We start from the raw sequence: 13,192 nt of genomic DNA on the forward strand, positions 1-13,192 counted from the left end.
CCCAACTGTCTGCCCCCTGCCATGTCTCATGATTTCCTGCCACTGAGCTTGAGATTCTCTTGCTTAGAATTCCCACAGTAAATTAGGACATTGAAATATCTTGTGGAAATCCAAATGTTGAGATCCAAATAATGCTTCAGAATGATCTTATCAAATTATATATCTGTACTCTCTGAAGAATGAAGCGAGAGGAGATGGATCTCAAGTTCATCTTGATGAGAGAGTACAAAGAACCTTAAGCACAAGGCATGTTTGAAAAAATAATCAGCTTCTTTTCAGGAATGAAAGGTTTGAGAATCACTAAGCCAGACATGATTATGGAGAGGTTATGGAGGCACTGGAGACACAATTCACGTACTTAACAATTTCATTATAAAATCAGGCCTACTCGGATTTAATACTTAATCTTTAGAGTCTGAACCATAAAATCCTGATGCTATAATTTACCATATAAATCTTGCCTTTCCAACTAGCTTACCAAGTGCACCTGGAGTAGAAACTGATTTTCTACATCTGTAGCTGTGAATCTCAGCCCACCAACTCAGGAGTACAAGAACAATTCATACGTTTATTTAAATCAGAGGTAAAATTGACTCCTCCAATGAACTTGCCAAATTGGTAGCAATTCTAATCTTGGAAATTTTTAGATTATTATTTTTTCTTCTGTTCATACTAAATTCAGCAGTCCGCCAGTGTTTGGAAAATGGCTGAAAGGTCTCTAATCACAAGGCCATTTGGTTCACCTCTAACCAAATGATGCCTAAATCACCACTCCTGCCCAGACTTTGGCTACTGACATCTTTTTAATCTCAGAAAGTTTATCCCTTCACTATCTTTTTGTTTTCCTGAAAGACTCTCATTCCTTATTGAGTCCTTTCAAGGTATGGCCATTTCAGGTACTTAGTCTCCTCAAAGACTTTAGGCCTTAGGAAGAAAGGAAAAATCTATTGTCGTTAATAACTTCTGATTGACACTTTATGTCATAATCTCTAAATCAAGGAAATACCTGCTTGAGCTAGCAAGAAAACATCTGTGGAGATGATAGCCAAAGTCTCTGCTTACACCATACACACTTCAAATCCTGCCTGTTGTTTCTCACTTTCAAGGCTACTTAGATGTTTTATCTAAATTTTATCTTTTTAAGTGTAGTGGTGTTAGGAAAGAAGAATACAATAAACTTCCACTGCGGCACTCTAGAGTGCAAAGCATAAAATAGCCATATGTGAAATCTAATTTAGGTCTTGAAGTTAATAAAGAAATTAGCCTGCACTGCTGACTACAGTCCTCTGGAGGTCTCCAGGGATTTTTGTCCATCTTCCTTTTAATTGCACTAACTTGTACCACGCTACTAGCATTTTCAAACACCTTTCTACAAGGTGGTAGTGTATATGCGTGAACATGTTAGTTCTACTCCAGTGTTTTTGACACATTAAATGATAAAGCACCACAACCCTTCACGATGAACCTGTGGTTCATTTTGTCTCAATGACTGTTTTTTATTTTTTCCCCTTGCAGACATCAATTTCCTTTTCATCTCCCATCTCCCAAGGAACCAGCTGATTTAATTAGGTTTCTCTGGTCTGTCCAGACTTGGTGAGCCCTACAACCAGTAATAGGGACTAAACATTAATAGGGTAAGTAGGCTGTAATTTGTAATAGGGACTTCCTTCATTATGAAACATCTCCTATTCAGCATTTATATTAATGTATAATTAAATAGCTGTCTCTTTAAAGCCTTTACTTATATCAAAGCTGTAGTTCCAGAATACCTCATTTTCAGAGAGAGAGAGAGAGAGAGAGAGAGAGAGAGAGAGAGAGAGAGAGAGAGAGAGAGAGAGAGATCCTACAGTATTCACTTTTTAATGTAACTATTAAAAATGCAACACAGGAATTGAAAATGTGCCTAAATCGTTTAGTAACCTATTTTGTCATTTACATTACATCTCCTATTACTAGAATCAAAATGAGAATAAGATGATTTCAGAAGCTTAGAGGAAGCTCTCCATGGCAGTCTGTGCATTGTGAGACACAGTGTAGAATTTCATATTGTTAAATTTATAAGTTGTTTTTTTTTTCAGTAGACTATAGGCAACTTTGCATTTTTTTCCCTGTGGACCTCTCTCCTGAATATATTTAGGAACAGGCTTTTTACCAGTGGCTATGGGAGCTGAGTAGTCTTTGCTCACATAGGGAGAATTCAAACATAAAATTGGAGGCTAAGATTATCATCATTAAAGTCTCTTAATTCTAATACACTATAATTTAGCTATGGTTACACAGCTAGCGGGAAGCATTTTAGGAGTTTTCCTCTTTGACCTGTCCTTCTGAGGTAGATTCATAACTCACAAAATGAGTGTGAAATAAGGAGCCCCTGAAATGTTCTGCCTTTCCCATCACCAGCTAAATGACATTTTTCTCCCAGACACTGGGAAAGGCTCGTTGTTGTGGCCATGAGACTTTAGCCAATAGGCAAATAATGACTGTTAACAGAACTCTTATGTGCCAGACAGAGTGTTTAGTGTTTTACTTACATTACCTAATTTAAATATCATAATAATACAATGATTTTAATACTATTAGTACCCCTTTTGATAAAATCAAAAGCCTTCTTAGCCTGATTTCTTAACGCCACGAGAGAGCGTAGAAATAGTTGGCGTGGGGGTGGGGAAGCATCTTGCAAGCCAAAGAAAGCTCTCACTTTTTCCTCTGGCATTATTGGAGAGGAGAAGTAGGTTGCACCCTTTGCCTTGTGGGAAAGTACATGGGACAGGTGGTTTGTGTTCAGTGGGTAAAGCATTCAGTCATTTATACTTTCATTCATTCATGTATTCATTCATACACCAATATGGAGTCACTGTTTACCAAGTGCCAGGCATTGTGCTAGTTGATATAGATAATGTAAACTTAAGATAGACATGGATTGTGCCAGGCGAAGTATAAAAAGAACATGAGAGACTAAGATATACTCTAGATTAATGGTGGGCAGTTCGGTTGCTAGGAGGAGACAGTAGCTTTGGATAGCCTAGTCAGATTATATCACAATTTTTATTATTACATCTACTTGTCAGGAACTTCTCTGGGGCTACTTAGTGAATAATTGCTGTCAGAAATATAGTGCTTGATATGTGGGGAAAAACTTGAATCCTCTTATGATGTGACTGCTGGGCCTTACCCAAATCATCTGACTATGGGTCTCCCTTTCCCAGACAACATGGTTACTTAGGGAGTGGCTGAGAGGATACCTTTAGCCCAGTGGGCAACTGCTCTTCTTCATATGTCAGTTTTATAATGGAGCTGTCAGCCAAGGTGATTTATTTTTGTATCATGTGGTCCTTTAAGAATTTCTTTCTTGGATAATTGAATGTCACTCATCCAGGGAAGATCCCACTTCCTGCATTAGGATGTCAGGGGACACATGGCAATCACGAGCCGGATGGCCACATATGGCATTGCACCATACATTACAGGAGTAGCTCTGCATGGCTGATTCTCTCGCAGGGGGTAGCAGAGCAGCCTACTAGCGGGAGACCCTAGAGGACCACAAAATGTGCAGAAAATTCCTGACAGTTTACCTCACTAACTGTAAATGCAAAATTATAATGATAAATGGTGAGACATGACAGAAATTTATTTTTACAGTATCCTTGCTGCCTAGATATGTCTTAGCCTCAGGACTCCAAAAAAAAAAGGACTTTGAAAGGAAAAAAGGCCATGTACTTGTGCCACTACACTGATTGTTAGTCCTGCTTAATTTGACCTACTTTTGTGGCCCCAGATATTTGAAGCACTCTTCTGAGATTAATTTTACATGGTGCACGTAAACCAATATTTTACTCAAAGGGAAAGGTCTGGGAGGAGAGTGAGTTAACAATGATAATCTTTAAATGGTGGGATTATGATAGTTTTTAATGTTCTTTTTTGGCTTATCTGTAGTTTTAACATTTTAAAAATATGAATGAGTTGATTTTGTCACATAAACAAAATTAGTTTAAATTTTAAAACATTTAACATTGTCATCTAATAAACTGAGAAGAAAGTATGTTATTTAAATAAAATAAATGAGTGTCACAAACTCCTCAATGTTGGGATTGATATTCTCACTATGTGATATTAAGTTGTGTTAATTAGTTACATTTTTCATTTATCTTTAGATCACAAGTTGGAAAAACTACCGCAATATTGAAAGTAGCATAAACTGATTTTTTGAAAAACTGTGTGGTTCTAAGTAAAGAATTTGTTCCCTGTTCTGCTTGTTAACATATTCAAGTGTTTTTTGTTTTTGTTTTTTTCCTCACGGAATAAATTTGGTGTGCAATTTCTGGGGTGTCTATTCATTAACATCCTCCTGCTGTTCACATTTTATTAATGAAACAACCTATCTCCCCCCTACCAGCAGACACTTAATTCCTTCCCAGAAATCCATCTGCTTGTCAAGGGCTTCAGAAGCCAAATTCCTTTGCAAAATCAACTCTAACAAAAACTCAATTCCATGGATCAATTAAATACCAAAGACTCGTAGCTATTTTCAGGCATCAGATGTTTCGGCAGTGTATTTTAGATGTGATTATTACTCACATGTTTAGGGAATGGGTGGTTAGGGAATATAGGTGCTCCTTTTATAACTTGGTACTCAATTTTTGAATACAGACCCAGCAAATCTGGCTGCTTTCATCCATCCATTTTGCTGTCCTTCTTTCTTCCTTCCTTCCCTCTCTTCCTCCGCTTCTCTTATTGATAAACACAATCATCTCATTGACCCATTTGTAACTTGTATCAACATAGCCAGTTTTTGTCAAACTTAAACGAAGAAACCTTCAAAGGAGGACCATTTATAGAAGTTACATGAAACAGAGTGTTTCAATGTCATGAATTTTGAGAATCTAGAATTCTGACAAAATAATGAAGTTCAAATGCATTTTAAATTTGTAAAGTCTTCTGTGTTACATAATAAGATATATGTGTGACACACACACACCAGCGTCTTCTTGTGTTAATATCAAAGGATTACAAAAAGAAACACTTAGCTTTTGCTCCCTTATTGATTGGCCTGCTGTTTCATGTGGGGCACACCACATTTAGTATCTAGCAAATGAGAAAACACTCAACTATCAACCCTAATTTAATCCTGGAACATGTTTCTTTCATTCCTCCACAGTTACTACTTTGGTTATTATTGGGTTGGTGCAAAAGTAATTGCAATTTAAACATCAAAAATAATTGCAAAAACCACAATTACATTTGTACCAGCATGATATATGTAGTCTCATGCCTTTAGACACTAACTGTACACAGATGATCCCAAACTTCCATCTCTAGCACGGATCTCTTCTCTGAACTCCAGACTCACGAATCCAATCAGCAAATTGACATTGTCACTTAGATGTCAAATAGGCATCAAATTTAACATGTACAAAGCTGTCTCCATCCATAATCTCCATCTACTACAGCCTTGCCTTCTCAATTAATGTCAACTTTATCCTGGTCATTCAGGCCAATATCCCTGATGTCACCCTGGTTTTCTATCTTTTTCTTATATCCTATATTTAATCACTAAAGATTATATTGTCCAGACTCGAAATATATCAGAATCTGGTCATTATTCATACCTCCAACATATTCATCCCATTCAAGAAGCAATAATCTCTTTCCACTGTTAACTGCAAAATCTTCAGACTGGATTCTCCACTCCAAGTACTGCTTTTCTACTGTCTGTGTTCTATTGTTAACACAGTAGCCACACTGCTCTCTTCAAATAAGACACAGCATGTCATTACTGCTCAAATCTTTCCACTGATTCCCTACCTCCCTCAGAGTAAAAGTAATTGTTATGTGATCTAGCACCCCACAACCTCTCTGATCTCATCACCCATTACCCTTCCTTTGTCCTCATTCTACACCAGTCATGTTGGAGTTCAGACTGTTTTCCAAACAATTTAGGCCCTTGTCTCTTCTCTATGTCTAGAGTACACTTCCTCCAAATATCTATATGGCCTGCCACACACTCTTTGCCTTCTTCCCAGCTTTGTTCAAAGAAGAGAAGCCAAGAGGTATAATAGCAAAGAGCGTGGAGCTAAGAGGCAGACTACCAATCTTCTAGAGATCTCTCTGCTGCTTTCCAGCTTTGTGGATATTGGGCAACCTTTCTGTTTCATTCTCTATAATGTGGGGCTAATAATTGTACATACTTCATAGAGTTGTAATGAGGATTGTAAAAATTAATACAGGGAACCCTCACTAAAATGGAGTCGGGAGGTCAGAGGGGAGCTTTCACACAGTATCCCTTGAGGTCAGTTACAGACACCAACAGAAGAATCATCAATAGGAACGAATTACCAATTATAGGCCCCAACAGGCAAAAATGTGCATTGGGTCTTCTGTAACAAACGAACATCCTCAGCAACTCAGCCAACGAGAAACCATCATCTCCCTGAACTCTTGATTTTATCCAATGGACTTTGGCTCAAAACAAGCACTCCCTACTTCCTTCTTTTTCTCCATAAAATAATGTTCCTCTCCTTTCTTGTACTTACCTATGGTTTTGATTATAGCTTTCTTGCCCCGAATTGCAATTCTTTGCTGTTCCCAAATAATTCCTTTTTTTTTTTTTTTTTTTTTTCTGGTAAAATAACTTTCATTTTTAAGGGAAACAGGATTAAATGAGTTAATATTTGAAAAGCATGTAGCCTGGAAGGTAATGTTGTACAGTGTTTTTTGTAAACAAAACAAAACATTCATTTTCTTAATCAGATTTGTCCTGACCCTATATTAACATTTTCATACCATCTCTAAACCCCAATATCACACAACTCTCCTGTTTTTTTCTTTTATACCTACCTCCAATAATTTTCTCATTTACTTTCTTATTCCCTGCCACTTTTAATAAACATTTAGGTCATGAAAACAGTGAATTTTTACTATTAATTAACTAAACCAGTATTTAGAATATAGTAGATGCTCGATAGCTCTTTGTTAAAAAAAATGAAATTAGTGGCAATGCTATATTTACATGAATCTCAAAATCAATTAAAGCTCTTGGATGCATGAATCCAGCTTATAATCTTACACTTTGGACTCTGAGAGTCCTTTAGGATACACTATGGTGTAATTTGAAATATAGCCTGTTATATTGTTTGGGTTTTTATCCTATAAGAACAGGGTCACTGGTTCTCTCTCCAGAGTGACATTTTGGATGATGTCACCTTAACAATGAAACCCTGCTAGAGATAAATTGCCAATATAACTTACAGGCAGAGAAGTCAGATTAATGCTATTTGGCTGCATTCTAAATGTCATTGTTTTTGTTTCAAAAGGCTAGGAAATAACATTTCAAGTAGTTGTAGCCCCACTATTCAGCGGCAATGCATTTAGCCAAAAGGCAGAATGTGAACCATCTCTATTCGATTTTTACCATTTTAGAAATAGAACCTTTATGGAGATGAAGTATCTTTGGCATATGATAGGCATTTGTTTAAAATAGTGAAAGAACCCCCCTTGAGTAAATCTTTCAATTTTATGAAAATCCACTTTTCCTCACTAGAGGAAGGAGAATCAACAGGATTCTTAAACATTATAAGTGCAAGAATCAATCAATAAATAAATCCAAGTATAAATATAAATGTATATATTCTATTCCCTTTTCATATCTCCCTTAGGATTAATAATTACTGATTACTATCAAATTAGGAATTAATAATTAATTAATAATATTCATTTCCTTTCTATCATCTAGAAAGTATGCTTGGTTATAAACAATGGGAAAATATTTTTTCCCTAAATTTAATTGTCAATATTTTGTTGACACTGATGGTGGGTTGGAAATGAAACACTGAATCATTCACGAAAGCAACTAGGAATTGGCAGCATCACTTCCAGAGAACTCATTTAATAAATACTTACGTCTGAAGTGTTTTAAAGAGTATTTCATAAACATTATAGATCATTTGTTTAATTTAGAAGAAACATTTACCTGTAGGGGCATTAGGGATATTTAGATATGTGGGCCATTAACATAATTGATGAATAATGTAAATCACAACAGAGAGAAACATTGTTCACATTTCTATTTGATAAATTTACTGTTAAGTTGATATTATGGCTCTTATTTATGAATTAAAAAAAATCTGAGCAGAAATTTATAGCCAAATGTTTAAGACTTTAAGAGAATGGAAAGACAAAACGTATAAAATGTCTGCAAATCATGTATATGACAAAGGATTTATATTCAGAATATATAAAGAACTTTCAAAACTCAATAATAAAAAACAATAATCCACTGAAAAATTCATCAATTGATTTGAACAGACACTTTCTCAAGTAGATTCATAGATGCAAATAAACACATGGAAAAAATTCTCAGCATCATTAATCATTAGGGAAATGTAAACTGAAATCTCAATTAGATACTGCCTCACACATATTAAAATATCTAATATTAAAAAGACTTGACCATATCAAGTGTTGCAAGGCTGGAACGCTCATAATAAACTACCGGTTGGTATAAAAAATATGCCATTTTGGAAAATAGTTTTGCCATTAATTAAAAAGGTAAACATAAATTTACCACTTGTTCGGTAATTTCACTATTTACCAAAGAGAAATTAAAGCATGTTTTCATAAAAACAATTTTACATGAATGTTCATAGCAGTGTTATTTGTAATATCTCCAAACTGAAAACAACAAAAATCTGGATAACAAAGTTGTGTATATCTATACATTGAACGCCTATGCAAATAAAAAAATAAATTACTAACATCTAACAACATGGATGCATTTCAACGCAGAGTGAAAGAAGCTCAACAACAATAAGTAGAGGCTGAATGGTTGCATTTATATGAAGTTCTATAAAATGGAAACTAATCTCTAGAGACAGAAAGCAAATGAGTTGTTGCTTGGGAGTTGAAAGAATAGGGAGAGGACTGAATGAGGGATTATAAAGGGTCCAAGGAAACTTGTGAGTGGGAATGGATATTTGCTATCTTGACCGTTGATCACATTACAGGTGCATACAGATGCCAGAACTTATCAAATTGTATACTATAAATACACCCTGCTGTATGTCAGTTATACTACCACAAGCTGTTAAAAGAAAATATTGAGGATAGAGGAAAGGAGTGAATGTTTCTTTCACATGATTATCATGAATAAATCTAGGTCTCCAAGAATCCATGTGACCAACAGTGCAATCAGAACTTAGGGCCATCAGCAAGAGGCAGGAGGTTCTGGGCCCTGCTGTGGAGGAGTCTTTGATCCAGAGGTAAAAAGTCTAATTTGTCAACCATTTAAAGGAGGCCATGGTGCGTAAACACCAGAGTGGGCCCTTCTTGCTCCATGGCTAATTCGCCCCCAAGCCCCCTTCTATTGTGAAAAAAATTAATTCAGTAGGAAAATTAAAAGACCAGTATAATTATAACTCACATACACATAAAGAATATTAAGCTAGGTGTTTAATTTTTTGTATTTCGACAAGATTCCATATTTTAGTATACCCATCTATCATGCCATTAAACATAAAAGAAAGAAGAAAGTCTGCTTTTTATAGCATTTATTCAACTGAACTTAATTTCACAACTGACTAAGATTATTAATATTTTTAATGTAGAACACTATATAGATATAATGTAGAAGCCAATTTGTTTTACAGACATTTAATTGTGGAACTGGCTGATGGAAGAAGTTGCAAAATAGCCCTAAAGACTTTCAAGTGCTGATTATTAATTATCTTGGTTTAGGCAATGGAAAAACAGTTATTTCCCATATTAATTCTTCTACATATTATTCATAAGCAGAGCCTAGTTACAATATTTATAGACAAAGCTTTTTTGGTAATCTTAGAAACAGGACACAACAGATAAAATATAATATTATTGGCTTTCCCTAGTCCTGAAGGCACAATATTAGATGAAAAACATGCTAGATAGCAATGTGTGATTGCAGTTTAAAAGAGCAAAGCAAAATATGCTATATGCTCTAACCGTATATGAGAAATGAATTCTAAATATTCCTGTGCCTTTATTCAAAATTCAACTTTTATTAATACATTTAAACAAACAAAAGAAGACAACTACTTTTTGATAAGTGAAAGAAAATAAAAATCATGAATTCATATACCTATTCCAATAATATGCTGCTGACTTAAATTTGCTGAGTGTAGATTAATGTTAAGAGTGTGAAATTTGTGGGGGCTGCAGTCTTAGAAGGACCTCAAAACTTTCATGGGTTTTACCTCTAAATTCCACCAAGTCCTCCTGGTGAATAACCCAGAAAGATGCCCTCATAGCTCTGGCAATAAAATGGGAAGAGTAGCCATTGTGAAATATACCCAGAGTTCTCTATAACTAATTTCTATTCTTCAGGGAAACAGACTTGGCCAGAGCCTTATCCTAGCTGAGGTAAAGGCTTTTTTCCCCCTCTAGATTCCTCTAGCCTTCCTATCTCACCTAAGGGGTGAGAAAAATGCTATAGCATTAGAGAAGAAAGTCACAGACCACAGACACAGGCCCACTTATTTAAAGACTGAGACATAAATGTAAAATATTAGAACACTTTCTGTCCTCTACTCTTTACTACCATGCCAACAGGACTGCAATGTAATAGCAGTGAATTCTAGCTGAAAGAACTGCAAGAAGCAGACTCTTCCTGAGTCGTATGTAGAGAAATCCAAAGTCAAGAAGAGATGTAAAAGCACAAACACTAGAGGAAGTATCTGGCACCTACAGTTACAGCAAACATTAAGCGCGGCCCAATGCCCAGGCAGATTAAAAGAAATCCTCACAATGAAGAGCTTGGAAGTCACCACATTGTCCTAATAACACGTAAAAAGCTGAAATAACAAATCTTTCTGGGTCCCTAAGAGAGGTAAGGACATAGGAAATGTGGCGCCCAGAATGGACAGACCCATGAGGACAGAGAGCCACGACTTACCTGAGCAGAGACTCATGAGTGGAAATCTCCAGGAGAACGAGTGCTGGAGTAGGAAAACAGGAACTGTAATTGACAAACTGCTGGAGGCTCAGTGTGGATCACTCTGAGTTAAAACCTCTCCAGGTGGATCCAGTCATGAGAGGCCCTCACAATTTTGTGAGATCTACCTGCAGGAGCTTGACCAGGTTCTTGCAATAAATATCAAAGAAAAATCCCATAGTACTTCCAGTAGAGGGAGTATAAAAGAACCAAAGCACTCTGCTCTTCTTAGGAAGTCTGCCATCAGGAGAAACTAGTTAACCAGCTAGTGGAGTATTATCAAAGCTTAACTGACCTGACGGAAAGGAAGTACATAAATCCACTCAGCTCTAGCCTCCCAAGTTGGAGAAGGGAAATACCCAACGACAGCCTACTCTATTTATCACCTCCCGTCTTTGTGAAGTTCACAGTCCACAGGCATAATAAACTCATTAAAAGTCTGAGACCTGATCATCAGACTATAATTAATGTTTTTTTATCTTTTCATTGCTACTGTATCCCAGATTTCTTTACCACAATTCAGGCTAAGAAAATTCTGTCAAGAAATTTTCTCCAATTACCTCTTTTTCCCCCAGTAGCTTCAGTATGGCCATATACAATGAAATGTCAGTATTAATTTAAAAAATGATAAAGGTTTGAACATGCCATTTTGATTATTGTAAGAGTCAAATGCCCTGCTTTTAACATTCATATATAAAATTTTGATACCATATGTTTACATATAAAGTGTAAATACATATTTGTTACAATTTTATATATATGCATTTTTATTTAATTCAGTAGAACCAATAGTATAAATTTATAATAGGATAACATATAGCATTAACTATATGTTAGCACTATAAACTTTTTTTTCACAGCAAAAATAAAAAATAACAAAAGCATTAGAGAAGAGAGAGTGCATAGTAATTGTGAAATGATCATTTCATTTCAGGATCACATATTGGCATCTACTCTCTGGGCAATTTTGAGCATATTTTCATCTCTACTTTGTAGAAACAGATATCTCTCATGGAACAGCTCTACTATTTCAAAATGTCTTTTCATAGAGCTTGTTAAAGATTTTTTTTGTCAGCTTAAATACTATCAAACCACACATGAAAAAAAAAGTCATCTTTCACCTTGTTTTTTCCAGCATGTTTTTAGATTTGCTAAAAATGTAATACTATTTGAGCAATAGAACTTTATTATTATTAATATTATTATTATTATTATTAATTTATTTATTTTTACTAAAGAATGATATATTTGATTCAAAGCTGAGAGCAGATGAAACTACTTGAGTAGGTACCATTTAATGTAATTCATTAAAATCTAGAAGGTGGTTGCTTTTAATTCCTAGACCCGTTAAGGCCGTATTATAAACAGTAGGGCTTCTTGAGTCCTTTCAGACTCACATCATATCACCATCTATTTGCTGCCTATGCAGTGCCTAGAACAGCACTTTTTTTTTTCTCAAATGCTGGTGAATTGATGATGTGATATGTTACCATTCTTTGGGAAATTGAGTTCTCATGTCTTGATCTGTGATCATGGACTTAAGGTGCCCTTATCACTTAACTAGTGATACACCTATCACATAAGTATGTAAAGACCAATAAATCAATGACACTGACCATTAATATTATTTCCAAAAAGCAGCTATTGAAATATCTATGTGAAATAATGTTGAGTGAAGAAAAATGATACAAAACTACTTTTACTGTATGATCTCAAATATTAAAAAAAATACAGAAAAAAAGATCAGAAAAAATAACTTAATTATGTGATTGTATTGAATAGTAGAATTATGGATGGCATATTTTACAGTTTTTATACTTTTATATAATTTCTTTCCTCTTTATCAGAAATATATATATATACACATATATGTATATGTATATATGTATATATGTATATATATGCATATATATGTATATATGTGTGTGTATATATATATATATATATATATATATATATATATATATATATATATAATCGGAAATAAATTAAAGAAAAAAGTCATTGGCATTCTGCCAAGGGGTGTGCAAATCTTAGCCTCTTCCTCTGGGGCCCACACACCATCTATGCACACATATATTATCTCAGGTTAGCCTTCATAGCAACCTAGGTTGGTTAAACTAGAATTATTCTGCCAATTCATAGCAAATAACACAGAGGTTAAAGTCACCCAAGTTGCCACAGTTAGAATGTAGTAGAATAGGAAAACTCCAGTTTCTCAGACTGCAGGTG

The sequence above is a fragment of the Rhinolophus hipposideros genome (genome assembly GCF_964194185.1).
Source record: "Rhinolophus hipposideros genome assembly, chromosome: 1".
NCBI lineage: Eukaryota > Metazoa > Chordata > Mammalia > Chiroptera > Rhinolophidae > Rhinolophus > Rhinolophus hipposideros.